Raw genomic sequence first — 13,500 nt, forward strand, 5'->3', positions numbered from 1 at the left:
TCTCTTATCTCAAAATATCATCCAACGGTCTCTATGGTCCTCCCAAGATCTGCGTCTCTCATCCACACTCATTACTCGCTCCCATTCCCGACTGCAGGACTTTCTTCGGGCTGCACCCACTCTGTGGAATGCCCTCCCAAGCACAATAAGACTCTCCTCCAGTCTTCAAACCTATAAGCGTTCCCTAAAAACTCATCTCTTCAGGCAAGCTTATCAAATTCCAGAACCAGTCATAGAACCTTGCATTCTGGTGGAATCGATGCAATAAAGAATACAGTATCTATCCTTATGTATCAATGCCTATTTCCCTATAGATTGTAAGCTTGCGAGCAGGGCCCTCCTACATTTTCACTGTCTGTAAATACCCTGTTTGTTCTATAACTGTCTCCTTTGTAAAGCGCAACGGAATAGGCTGCGCTATATAAGAAACTGTCTTTAAAAAATAAATTAGCCTGCAACCACATTGAGTATTTTGAGATTGGCATCACATACCACCTGCATGTTCAGAGAGTGAGGCCCATGCCGATTGACTTAACGTGTCCCCTCACGTGCGGTGCCCAAACCCCAATGTGGCTGCAATCTATGGCTCCCAGCACATTTGGGAATGCTGAGAGCCAATAGAAAGCCACCTTAAGGTCCTTCCACTCGAATTCACAACGTGGGAATCTGATATATGTGCGCCAGTAACACTTGAGTGAAATGTTTAGAGAAAGTGGCTTGTGAGACCCCCAACGACCATGAGGTCACAGCCTTAGTGGAGCGTATGGCAAAGAAGTAGAGGACACACATTAATTTCTGAAGCCCAGACACTGCATAGTTGGCAACCCCATAAGGTTCCAAATCATCTCTCACCTGCTCATATAAGTTCAAAAGGTTATTGCAGTTCAGCTGAAAAATCCCCACAACCTGTTGATCAGAGAGGGAGTCCAGGTTCAGCCTAGCACGGTACCTACGTGAAGCATGCAGTACTCGGGGTACCTTGATCTGGCGCGCAGCAGCCTCCCTCCTCCTCCTGCGCAGCTCCTCCAAAAGACCAAAGTCACAAACAGCAAACTCCACACCACTCTGCACAATCTCCATCTCTGAAACCCTCACAGGTGTCCTTAATGATGTTTGGGCATATGTAGGGGAGTTTATGAATAAAATTGTGGACACCTGTGTGAAAATTAACCATTTCTGCATTTGACCAAAGTTTCTTTTGGGTCAATTCACCCATCAGAACCTGGTCTGCATCATTGGCGATTTTTAGACACTTTTGAAATGCGAATTCCTTTAAATAAGCAATTTGTATACTTTTCAATGCAAAAACATCTTAATGTGAAAAAACTAAAAATTTAAACCGGCAAGTGAAAAAGTGTGAGTTATCGCACAAAATGTGTGATTTATGTGACTTAGCGCACCCTATTAAGTAAGCGGTTTCGCCAAAAAGTGCGAAAAGGAATTTTTTGCCTAAATATCGCACAAGTTCAACTTTCGCATCCTATTAAATGTCACCCTCTAAGTTTAATTTTGTTGGGAGCCAATTTCAATATTTATGCAAAGACTTGTTTCTCAGTTCTTTCCAAGGTTATTGCAAAGACTGATTATTTATGATTTGTGACTGCTCATCAAAGAAGTATTTGATTCAAGTTCATGTCATTTATATATAAGTTTTTTCATTAAATCTGCTCATTTCACACTTACATCTTCTGGTCAATCATCTATTCCTGTGCACCCCACGGTACCATCTAATCCACCACCTGTGACATCCTAGTGCCTCACATACCTTGCATACGTGTATGGGGGCCTTAAGTTGCACCTACTAGAAATATTCTGCTAGGGTAATATATATCTGCATATGGTCATGCTATTGATGCATGGAATAATTTTTAAGCAGCATATATACTGTATATGTTTTTGAGTTCTTTTTTTTACTAGAAACAGATGGAGCTAGCGCCTGGGCTCGCCAGAATGCCCCCGCTGGCAAGATGGTGCCCCATCTGACTGGGGTGCGGGACGCGTACTACGCTTCAAGGAGATGGGCGGGGTTAGGAGGGGAGGTGGGATCGAGCATCGGGGAGTGGCGGGAGCTCCGTTGTAAGGTGATGCGCATGCGTCTTGTGCGTGTTCATCCTCTGCTGGCGGGAACTGGTGGTTCGTGATCTGACTGCCAGACCCCCATTACAAGAGAGTGGCTCCATCTGTATACACTAGTTTAGTCTATTCCATCCAGGACTGGGCTTGCTCAGAGTCAGCTTGACACAACGGGAAGCAGTGGAATGGGCAGCTCTGACTTTGCTGCCCTACCACAATTGGAGCTCCCAGCTAAGCTCTGATCGGCCGGCAGCATATAGAGCTGAGCTGGCAGCAGAAGCATTGGAGTGGGGAGCAGTGACTGAGACTTTTGGACAGTGAGGTAATGTGTGGCATAATGTGTAAGGGGCATTATTGTGTAGCATCATGTGCATCATGGAATTACTAATGTAAGGCATAATGTGTGAGTGACATTACTCTGTGGCATATTTGTAAAAGGGCATAACTAATGTGTGGCATAATAGGTAAGGAGCACTACTGTGTGGAATTATGTGTACAAGATGTACTATTGCATGGTATAATGTGAATAAGGGTTACTAATGTGAGATGTAACATGGATAAGGTAAAGGGCAAATACTGCAAGGTGTAAAGTCAATAAGCTACAGCACTGTGTGGTGTAATTTGAATTGTGGGTAATATTGTGTGGCCACGCTCCTTCCCAGCAAAACCACACCACTTGGCACACACTGTTTCTATTTAGAATATTGGGGGTGACAATTATGGAAGCCAATCCAGGGCCATTTTTTTCAATCCCGTTGAATGAAAAACGCTCAATCCCGGAATTCTCGGGATCTCAGGATCCCGGGATCCTGTGATTGGCTTCCCTAATTAAAAAAATGCCCCGGCCACCCTGCATATTTACTTACATGTGCGGGTGTGGCTGGGTGCCCCTAAGCAGCTGGGCAGCCCCTGGCTCCCCTCGTTGCACTATATTTATTCAGTGATCACCGGCTGTCCCCACTGCCCCCCCTCTCCCCCACCTGTAGGACACTGAGACCTGCAGGTGGGCCAGTGACCCAGTGTTTATTTAGAGGGCCAGTTGGGAGGTATGAAAATGTCTAACTGCGGCTCTTAGGATTAGGATTGCTATAGGTGAGGGTGATGGGTGTTGTGGCTGCTGCTGTGATCTGTGCTGCTGGGTGCTGTACTCGGAGAGGGGTGCTGTGTCAGAACTAGCACTAGTGCTAGTAGACACCAGCCAGAATTTTGCCTATGGCATCATATTGGTAAAAGCAGTCTCTGTTCCTGCCCATGCACAATGTCGACATTTCAACAGTTAAATGTCAACATAATGACTGCGACCCCCTATAATGCTTCTTGTACTAAAGGACATCATTATATTTCATAGAACCAGTGGATGACAATAAATTATCCACAGTTTATAGATAGCTAGGCCCGAGGACCAGCGGACAGCTTTGTGCTCCAGTAATCTCCACCGTCTGCAGTCACCGACGGACTATAGCAATAATTATATATTCGTTGGAGGAAGCTGTCTACTTGCATAGGTAATTTCTATGTAAATTAGCTCGTTAAAAAGCCTTCTACATGTGATTGTGGATGAAATCCGAGATTCGCATTCTCTTACTAAGTAGCTCTGTGATTCTAATCACAGTCCTGCTGTATGAATACTTCTTATTAACTCTTTCATGCCCAGCCCAGAGCGACCAAGGCACAATGCTATGTTAGGTAGAGGCAGTGGTGTGGAGCGAATGGGGCACACAGGGGCAGGAGATGGACATAACTAACCACATTGTTCAGTGCCCCTTAAGGCCCCCATCCACTAGTGTCATTTGGGCCCTTTATATCTGATTCCGAGGATCGCACGCTATATATCACTTGCAAAAGGACCGCAGCACAGCCTCTCTCTCCAGCTCAGCACACACTGCTTAGTGCCGAGTGCTGATCTGGGGAGAGAGACAGCTGCAGCGGCATCCTGTCCTCTATCTCCCTCTGTGTGTCCAATGATGATCCCTCACCCTGCATCCCGCACAAATTGCAGTTATTTTTTCAGGGGGTGTGGCCCTGCCCCTCCCGAAGGCCCACCTGATAAACCAGATATTTATCTGCTAAGATTGGATATGATAAATAACCCAAACCAAATTTATTTACTTTATTACCTTTAAATATAACGGCAACGCTGAAATGATTGCACACCCACACAACCTTGTTATAAAAGGTATGACAATGCTTTACTTAAAGAATAGCTTCATTACAGATATTTGCAAATGCAGACTAACACAAGAAACATAAAATTGATTAGCTAATACTTAAACAGTAATTCTAAATCAAATCAAAATGGACACCTTTCAAGGACAGTGATCAGCCATGATTAAACCTCCTTCATAATTACCTCCAGCCCCCCCGTGCTTGCTGGTTCTTCCTCAACTGCCTTTTCCTCCTTCTATCACTCTGATATTTAAACCTTTATCACATTAATTAATTAATTACTCATAAGCATTGAGTCTTATTGGAAAGCTCTGCTTTCAATCATGATGTCATAATTAACCCAACACCCAACTTCAGTGGCCTTGTGGGTCTACGCATGTGTGGCCTTGTTCCCATCTTATTCAGTTTGTGGAGTCTAGGTGTCTGTCCTTGTTCTATTATACTGCCAACATCACATTCTTAAGCTTCTAAAACCAAAAACAATTCTTATAAGAAATCACTCTTACAGCACTGTTCTGAATGATCAGCCATTTTGTAATATTTATGCAAGTCATGGTTCAACAAAATGGCTGCTGCTTCTAACATATTATAACTGTTTAGCGCAAAGGGAAGGCCTCATACGCAGTGAATAGTACAGTGTGCAACAAGCTAAAGTCATCTGCAGCAATAATAGCGGCAGTCAGGAAAACAGAATATAATAAAAGCATAGATTTATTGATTAGTTGATTTTCTGTATTATCAGTCCATCCTCAACTTTTTTCATATCTCCGAAAAAAAGTTCATATCTCTCGTACTGTGCATCATTTGTTTCTCTCTTAATACATCGGAAAACCTTCTTGAAGCATTTCACTAGTATACAGAAAAATCAATAATATTATCTTGGCAAAAACATCAAACTTCTTAAAGCATATATAACATTGACTTATGCGAACCAGTTATTGGGGTTCAACCAAATAAACCAACTGTAGGGAATCACATCACTCACACCTGTTCAATAAACTAATTTTTTCAACCCAAATAATTTAATTCAACTTTCCTTTTAATGTCACCATCAGTTTTGTACCATATTTTAATTATTTTCACAAATTCAAATACAATTTTATAAACTTGGGATAATGTAAATAAGTGTGTTTCTCTAATATACCATGTGTTACTTTCAAATCTTCATGTTGAATCACCACTGTATTAATTAGTAAAAGTAAAATTTTATTACAATAGATCTTGTTTGTAACCATTTAGAAACCTTAAGTGTGTAAATATAATATAATCCTTGTGGTAATGTCCATATCTTAAGAGACAGTATGTTTGAGAAAACATCATAAGAAACAATTCAATGAGTACTCTTTTTTATCTAGATTTTATACTAGCACACCCAACTCTGTCACAAAACTACATGTTTTGTTGTACTTCAAAATATCTCCTGTTATTACACTCTTTACCAATTTTAAACCTAGGGAGAGTCAGTAACCTTATAAGATTCACTTGTGTAAATCCTACATAGAAAATGAAGTGTTGTTTGATTTGACTGCAAATATAAGTAGCCATTAACCCAACATTACCGGAGTGATACCGTAGATGACAATATAACCAACAATCAGTTTACCTTATTGTTCTTTCTATCAGCTCATGATGAGCGTCTTAAAAAAGAAATGTCAGTTTGCATATAGATATTATGTTTGCACCATTGTTACCATCCTTATTTAGAATGCCTCTTCTTTACTGATACCTCAACTAGATGTATTCTATCAATAGTTCTAGTGTGGGCGTTCTCAGTTACTTTTATGTTATTACTCATATATTTATTTTAAACCTTCTAATTAGTTTAACATATTGGCCATCAGTATTTTATTACCATCCTCTGATGCATACCGAAACCTGGGAGCATCAGTAGTATGATGTATATGTGTGTCTGTTATGATTATTACTATACTTGTGGGATTAAAATTAAAAGCAGAAGTAGAATACACCACCATGACTCTAGTAATACCTCTTTGATAACTATACACACTGTCCTTGCCAGCAACCAATCCCTGGTAACCCTTATTCACTATAAAAATATGAAAACTTAGAAAAACAAAAATGACTTCTTCAGTTAGCGAGTGTATGGGAAACTTAGTCACTCATGGGGATCATTGTTTTACACCTTGTCCACAACCCGCAGGGACACCACTAAGGGTATCCCCCGATTCCGTGGACCTCTTCTTGCCCACAACCCGCAGGGACACCACTAAGGATGCCCCCCGATTCCGTGGATCTTGTCTTGGTCTGTGTGGGGGCCCTGGGCAGGCCCATCATCCAATAAGTTTATTAAGTTAGAGTCACAGTCACAATATTTATCTGCATCAGTTTCTATTTCTTTCAACTGATATCACCACCAGGTCGGAAACCTTCTTGCAGTGAGACGTATTAATTCAATTGGTTTGTTTCACAGGGACGGGTCTTGCCTTTGATCTATGAGACTTTTAATTGTAAGAATTTTCTCACCATTGCATAGTCTCCAGGCTGGACCTTATAACAACATCCCTTCATAAGCTTGTTTGCTTTTCTGGCAAAGTATTTAGATGATGTGAGAATTAGAGTGACAAGTCTGCTGTTGGATGTTGAATAGGGATTGATGGTCTCCCAAAAAAATGTATATATCAATTAAAATAATGATCTTATAAGGGGACAGGTTCAGTGGCTGCTGAGGAGTAGTGTGAATGTCATACAAAACCAAAGACAAAACTTCAAGTCAACTCATGGTAATTTCCACACCCACCCTAAATAATGTGTTCTCAATGTGCATTTGTTAACATGTTCAATTTTGACTAAAACCTTTTAGTGCGTGGTGAGTGCAACCAAATTTTCATACCCATATATTGACTTATTCCTTAGAATACCTTTCCTGTCAAATATGTACCTCTATGATTTTTTTTTTTTTTTTTTTTAATACCATATACCTTATGGGATAACATATCTGAACACAAATTTCTCCAAAAATTTCTTTGCTGTAAAGGATGCTGTACATGGGACAGCTGGGATGTTCCTTATAATCAAGATAACATATCAGATACCATTTAAATATAATGACAATTTTATATGCATGTAAATTCCAAAAAAATATTTTTAACCTTAGGAATGGACCTTGGTAGGGCGGATGTGAGATGGTTCTATAGGAATAATTTTCCTGAGTTCATTCTTCTGCAGATGCGTTTGGGCCTCTGCATAAGATGAAATCAACATACATGCCCTCTCTCTCCTTACATGGGTCATCCCATGGGCAGCTTCCGCATATGCCAGGAGGAGGGGTTTGGGGAGCTACTGATCTGCCCCCACCATCTTTACATAGGCCATTAGCCTTTTGACTGCATCCATTCATCATCCATTGGCACATTCCTTTTAAATACACAACTCTTGATGTTTTATGAGATTCTGCTGGTCAATTGTAAAAACATTAAATTGTATAGTGGTGTGATTCACAACAGTGGCCATCTTATTTTTGTTACCAAGTGAAACAAGATCACTTTATAACATGTGAGCTTGACACTTAACAACTACTGCCTTTGCAGGGAGTTGCACAGCCTCAATGAGCTCCTTTACTTGCTGTAAACGATGGAAAATGAGGATCTCTAAATCCAATACTACCGCATATCCCGTATATGGCCATCCTGAGTCTCCTTGTTGGTGACAACTACAATCTTTGTAGATGGCAGTGGCGTGTCAGAGATATCAGGTCTAATTGGAGAAATTTTGCTTTAAATATTCCTCACAATCATGTTCTAAATCCTGCATCTCATCCATCCTCTGGGACTCCCGGGTCCCACCAGGTAGCAGAGTAGCAGGATTTAGCGTATCACACCTGACAATAGTCAGGTCATGTGGCGCTGGGAGCAAAAGTTCCCAACGAGAGAACCATGCACTGGAAATGTGTCTTGTCCGTGAAGAGTTCAGTAAGAAAGCAACCGCATGAGGAACACATAATGTCAGTGGGTGTTGTAGTACAATGTCCTCTACTTTCTGCACTAAGGCCGCGGCAGCCGCCACGGCTCTTAAGCATGTCGGTAATGCAGCTGCCACTTGGTCAAGTGCGCAGCTGTAATACCCAATCGGTCTATGTGAACCCCCATGTATATGTGTTCAAACTCCCAAGGCCTCTGCTTGTTGTTCATTACAGTAAAGACAGGTATATAATAAATCTAATATATCCAGTGCTATGGTTTCTGTCAGTGCGTGTCTCAGAGCCTCAAATGAAGCAATGATGTCAGTATATTGTACTTTGTCAGCTCTGTGTCAGTTAGATTTAGTAGTAGTAATAGAAAAGGTGTCAGTAAGAGAATCCTGTAAAGAATTTAAACACATCATTAGATCATAAACATATTGAATCAGCATTGTGGTAGCAATCATGCAACTCATTGTGGGACATAGTGGGGCTGTCCATAAAACTTTGGCTTAATTGAGTCCACGTATATTGGACTGTGCTGTAAATAAATGTAGTAAGTACTGACTATCTGCTATGTGAAAGTAAGAGATATGCAGATCATAAACCAATGACTAGATGACTGTAATACTTCCATAACTGTAAAGTGAATTGATTTACACTAAAAAAATAATAAGAATAATCACATTGGGCAGATAACCTGCAATAACGGAGTGTTGCAACTACTATAGGTATTAGATAATATGCTTTGTTGTAAAATCGGAAAAAAACTATTTCTTGTGGTCCATAGATGTTCAGAAACTTGTGACAGGATGAGTAGTTGAAAACTCATCAAAATACTAATTGCTAATGCCCTATGAGCATCACTCGTATCCTCTAACCCCGTGAGGGTCCTCATATCGGTTAGTGCCTTCTGACAGCAGTCTCTCATGGATTCCTGTTAATAATACACAATTTCTTCCAAACCACTCTGAGAAAAAAATAATCATTAAATCATTACAAATATTTGAGAGAATATCATGATTAGTTGTGCAGCAAATACGATTACTAATGGCAGTACCCAGTAGTGCTGCACCTAATTGTGACCTCCATTCCTTATTTGTGGGCTCATATGCATGACCAATGGATCTAGTAAAGTGGCAACATGCAATCAGATAAATCAGTAAGCATAAAAATGCAACTCAATATGCATCTTATAATAATCACTACAAAATCTGTATTTTTAAATAAGGGCTCTAATAAGGATTCTGCAGAGGTACCTGCAGACTCAATATTTTTTCTAAATAATTTCTAGTGGCTCAGTAATAATAATAATAATAATAATAATAATAATATTTTTTTTTTAAACACTTGCTTTTTCTGTGCAAAATGAAATGCATCAATTTGTAAATTAATCTTTTCTCTGGAATGGTCACACCTCTATTAGCTGGTATTTAATTTAAATAAAACAAGCAAAAGCAATAGCATTATTAAGCTCAGACATCATATTAGCATTTGTCATTTGGGAGAAAAAAAAATGGCAGTTTTTAAACAGATGTTGACAAAACAACATTATCACTTGAGGGAAGCAATGGGGAGGGGGCTGGAGGTCATCCTTGGGTATGGCTGATCACTGTCCCATACAAACATTGCAATAACTTTAATCTATTCATTGTGCTTTTTCAAAAGGGTAAACAATATCTTCAATTCTAAAATCTTTCATGTCCTTGTTATGGAAAACAGTTCTGTAACACTCCTTGGATATTTCACATCATTTAGGAATAAAACTTTACTCTCTTATCAATCTCATTAACCATTTCCTGCCTTTAATCTCCTACAGAGTTATTTCTGATGTTACTCTCACCTCATCACTGAAAAAAACTTCTTCCCTTCTGCTTTTTCAAAAATAAACAAAAAAAATTCAAAATTATTCTTTTTTTTCCCCATTTTTTTTTCTTTTTCTCCCTAAGGCTCTAAAAGAAATATCACCTCTCCTCACTTCTCACTGAACAGAATTAACCCCTCAGTGGGACAGTACAATCTTTCCAAACATATGTGGGTTAGTGGGATATACTATCTCAATTCTTGAAGCTTTCACCACCTGTCACCAGACCATTGCGCGTTCACTCTCATCAAATAATCATTACCTCACAGGTGCATCATCATCGCCAATTCCAACTAACTATGACCAGCACAGTATTTTCTATTCCTTCTCACTTGCTCACACTAGTCACATACTCAGAGAACTTTCTGTGATCCCATACAAATGCTTAAAAAGGTGTTACCTCTTTCAAAGACAAAAATGTAAATAAAATAAATGAAAAATGTCCCCAAAAAACCTAACCTTGCGTTATATGTCACCCAAATGTTATCATACCTACGCTGCGTTATATGTCACCCAAATGTTATCATACCTACGCATCCCACGTGTCCCACCCCCACCCTGTCTTCTTTTGTTATGTTTCCCCATATATTCTACCTTGTACGTAGGTGGCAGATACCCCCTGTGAATCTCGCTACCGGTCAGCACTCTTCACAGGAAAAAATCAACTTGTCAAATCATAAAAAATTATATGCAATATGTCATTCTTTGTTACCATATCTGCACATTGTCTAAGCGATCATTACACGATTAGATCACTATCTCCCCTGGTTATCTAGCTAACTGTGGCCACAGTATTAACCCCTTAAGATACTCTATCAATTTAGTACCCTCCCCCTTTCAAAACAAACAAAATTAAATTAACACAGATCAAAAACAAAACAAAAATTGGCTTAAAGAAAACCCCACAGCCTTGAGTCAGTTATCACTGATTACCTTCCATTCATAAGAATAAAAATAAACCCAGGATTTATCTGCGCATTACTCAAGGTATATCTGATTCAATATATGTATCCAGATTAAGCAAATAGGCAATAGAAATTGCCAACAGAAAACACGGTCTAATATGTCAATATGAACCTTTAAGAATAGATGTTATATTGGACTTATATCTCATCGATATATATATCACTTTTCTTATTCAAAATGTATTACTCATTAAATGAAAAGAAAAAAAAAAAAACAGTGAATTCACATGATCATTTCCTGTTTCTTCACCTAACATGGACAACTCCTTATCTCGCATTACATCAACTGAATCCATCACTTTAGAGTTTCCAACTCACAGCTGCTTTGTTTAATAAACCAAAAAAAAATTAAATCAAAAACCCATAGCAGAAAAACATCAGTCCTACATTACGGACTTCATCTCCGCAAGACAAGAGATGAAAAAAACTTTACAATGAGATAAACTCGATCTTACTTTCTTTGTTATAAACAATATTCCAATTAACTTTATTTATTCTGGTGGTAAAAATGAACTGTTACTTGGCTTACAATATTAGCGTATACTCATTTAAACTCTGTATTTTAACGGACCTCTGTCTATGGATATAAAGAAATTAGCTCAAACTGTTATTGTAATCCGACTGCTTGCTAGCTCTAACAATGCAGCGTATATTTAATTATTTATTAACATTTTCTTATATAAACCATATACAGTAGACAATCCGGAGGTTTCCAAACAATACAGATTATGGATAAATCATGCATTCCATTTCTTCCACATGTTGCTGGCCAGTCAACCAGAAAGAGACGTAAATGCACAATCTCCTCTACCTATCTCTAATCACCAAATTATAAGCACGGGAAAACCTACAACAAATATATGCAACTTCTTTAAAATTTATAGATTGGACAAACAAAGAAACTCTAATTATCAAAACAACCGCTACAGATTAGTTACTTCAGCAATATCCTCAGCAGACAATATACATCAAACAATCCAACCGCGGTCAAAAAATAAAAACAAACAACAAAAAAAAAACTGTCATTTAAAGAATATTTTTTTTTTAAAAAGTAGAAAATTTATTGCCAGCATAACCTTTATACCAATATGCTTGCTATAGTCTGCATGCTTTGCAAATAAACCAAAGAAATACTCTTCCTGACCCAAGCAATGTTGTTTACAACTTCTTGCCAAGTTTCTCGCTGCTCTCCTTATCTATTCTCTGACACAGAGAAGAAATGGGCGATGCGGGGGGGTTTAGCAAGCTGACAGTCTGCAAAATGCAGCATTGTCTTTCCATGCCTTAAATTACGATCTATTTGTTTTATAATTAAAGATCGAAGTTGCTTCAAGTAATATTGGATTATCACACTTTAACAGATGTTGAGAAAGATAATGGTACACGAAATGCACCGACTTTACAATTTTTTTCTACACATTTTTTTTTTTTTATTTATTTTTTTTTAAATAGCTAATTTTTTTTTTTTTTCCAAACTTTGATTTTCTCAACTGATAAAATGTGAAAACCAACATCATTGGATCTCGCTGGGGCCTCCAACTGATAAACCAGATATTTATCTGCTAAGATTGGATATGATAAATAACCCAAACCAAATTTATTTACTTTATTACCTTTAAATATAACGGCAACGCTGAAATGATTGCACACCCACACAACCTTGTTATAAAAGGTATGACAATGCTTTACTTAAAGAATAGCTTCATTACAGATATTTGCAAATGCAGACTAACACAAGAAACATAAAATTGATTAGCTAATACTTAAACAGTAATTCTAAATCAAATCAAAATGGACACCTTTCAAGGACAGTGATCAGCCATGATTAAACCTCCTTCATAATTACCTCCAGCCCCCCCGTGCTTGCTGGTTCTTCCTCAACTGCCTTTTCCTCCTTCTATCACTCTGATATTTAAACCTTTATCACATTAATTAATTACTCATAAGCATTGAGTCTTATTGGAAAGCTCTGCTTTCAATCATGATGTCATAATTAACCCAACACCCAACTTCAGTGGCCTTGTGGGTCTACGCATGTGTGGCCTTGTTCCCATCTTATTCAGTTTGTGGAGTCTAGGTGTCTGTCCTTGTTCTATTATACTGCCAACATCACATTCTTAAGCTTCTAAAACCAAAAACAATTCTTATAAGAAATCACTCTTACAGCACTGTTCTGAATGATCAGCCATTTTGTAATATTTATGCAAGTCATGGTTCAACAAAATGGCTGCTGCTTCTAACATATTATAACTGTTTAGCGCAAAGGGAAGGCCTCATACGCAGTGAATAGTACAGTGTGCAACAAGCTAAAGTCATCTGCAGCAATAATAGCGGCAGTCAGGAAAACAGAATATAATAAAAGCATAGATTTATTGATTAGTTGATTTTCTGTATTATCACACCCCATCCCCAGCCTAACGCTAACCTGGCCCTCATATTTACAATCGAGGTGCCAGCAGTTGAGATTCTGGTGTTCTATCCTCTTCTTCAGTGTTGGCATTCTGGAGCCGGTGTTC

At 38.7% G+C, this 13,500-nt stretch overlaps 1 long non-coding RNA gene across 1 annotated transcript; it reads right to left on the bottom strand.

The window, feature by feature from the left end:
- Positions 1–4,237: 4,237 nt before the first annotated feature.
- On the bottom strand, positions 4,238–11,147 carry LOC146045347 (uncharacterized). Its single transcript, XR_014465421.1, has 2 exons — positions 5,843–11,147; positions 4,238–5,707 (listed from the first exon to the last, which is right to left on the bottom strand). It is a non-coding gene; the product is annotated as an uncharacterized LOC146045347 (long non-coding RNA).
- Positions 11,148–13,500: the final 2,353 nt, after the last annotated feature.

Source organism: Crinia signifera, chromosome 11 (assembly GCF_055691185.1).
Source record: "Crinia signifera chromosome 11, ASM5569118v1, whole genome shotgun sequence".
NCBI classification, from domain to species: Eukaryota; Metazoa; Chordata; class Amphibia; order Anura; family Myobatrachidae; genus Crinia; species Crinia signifera.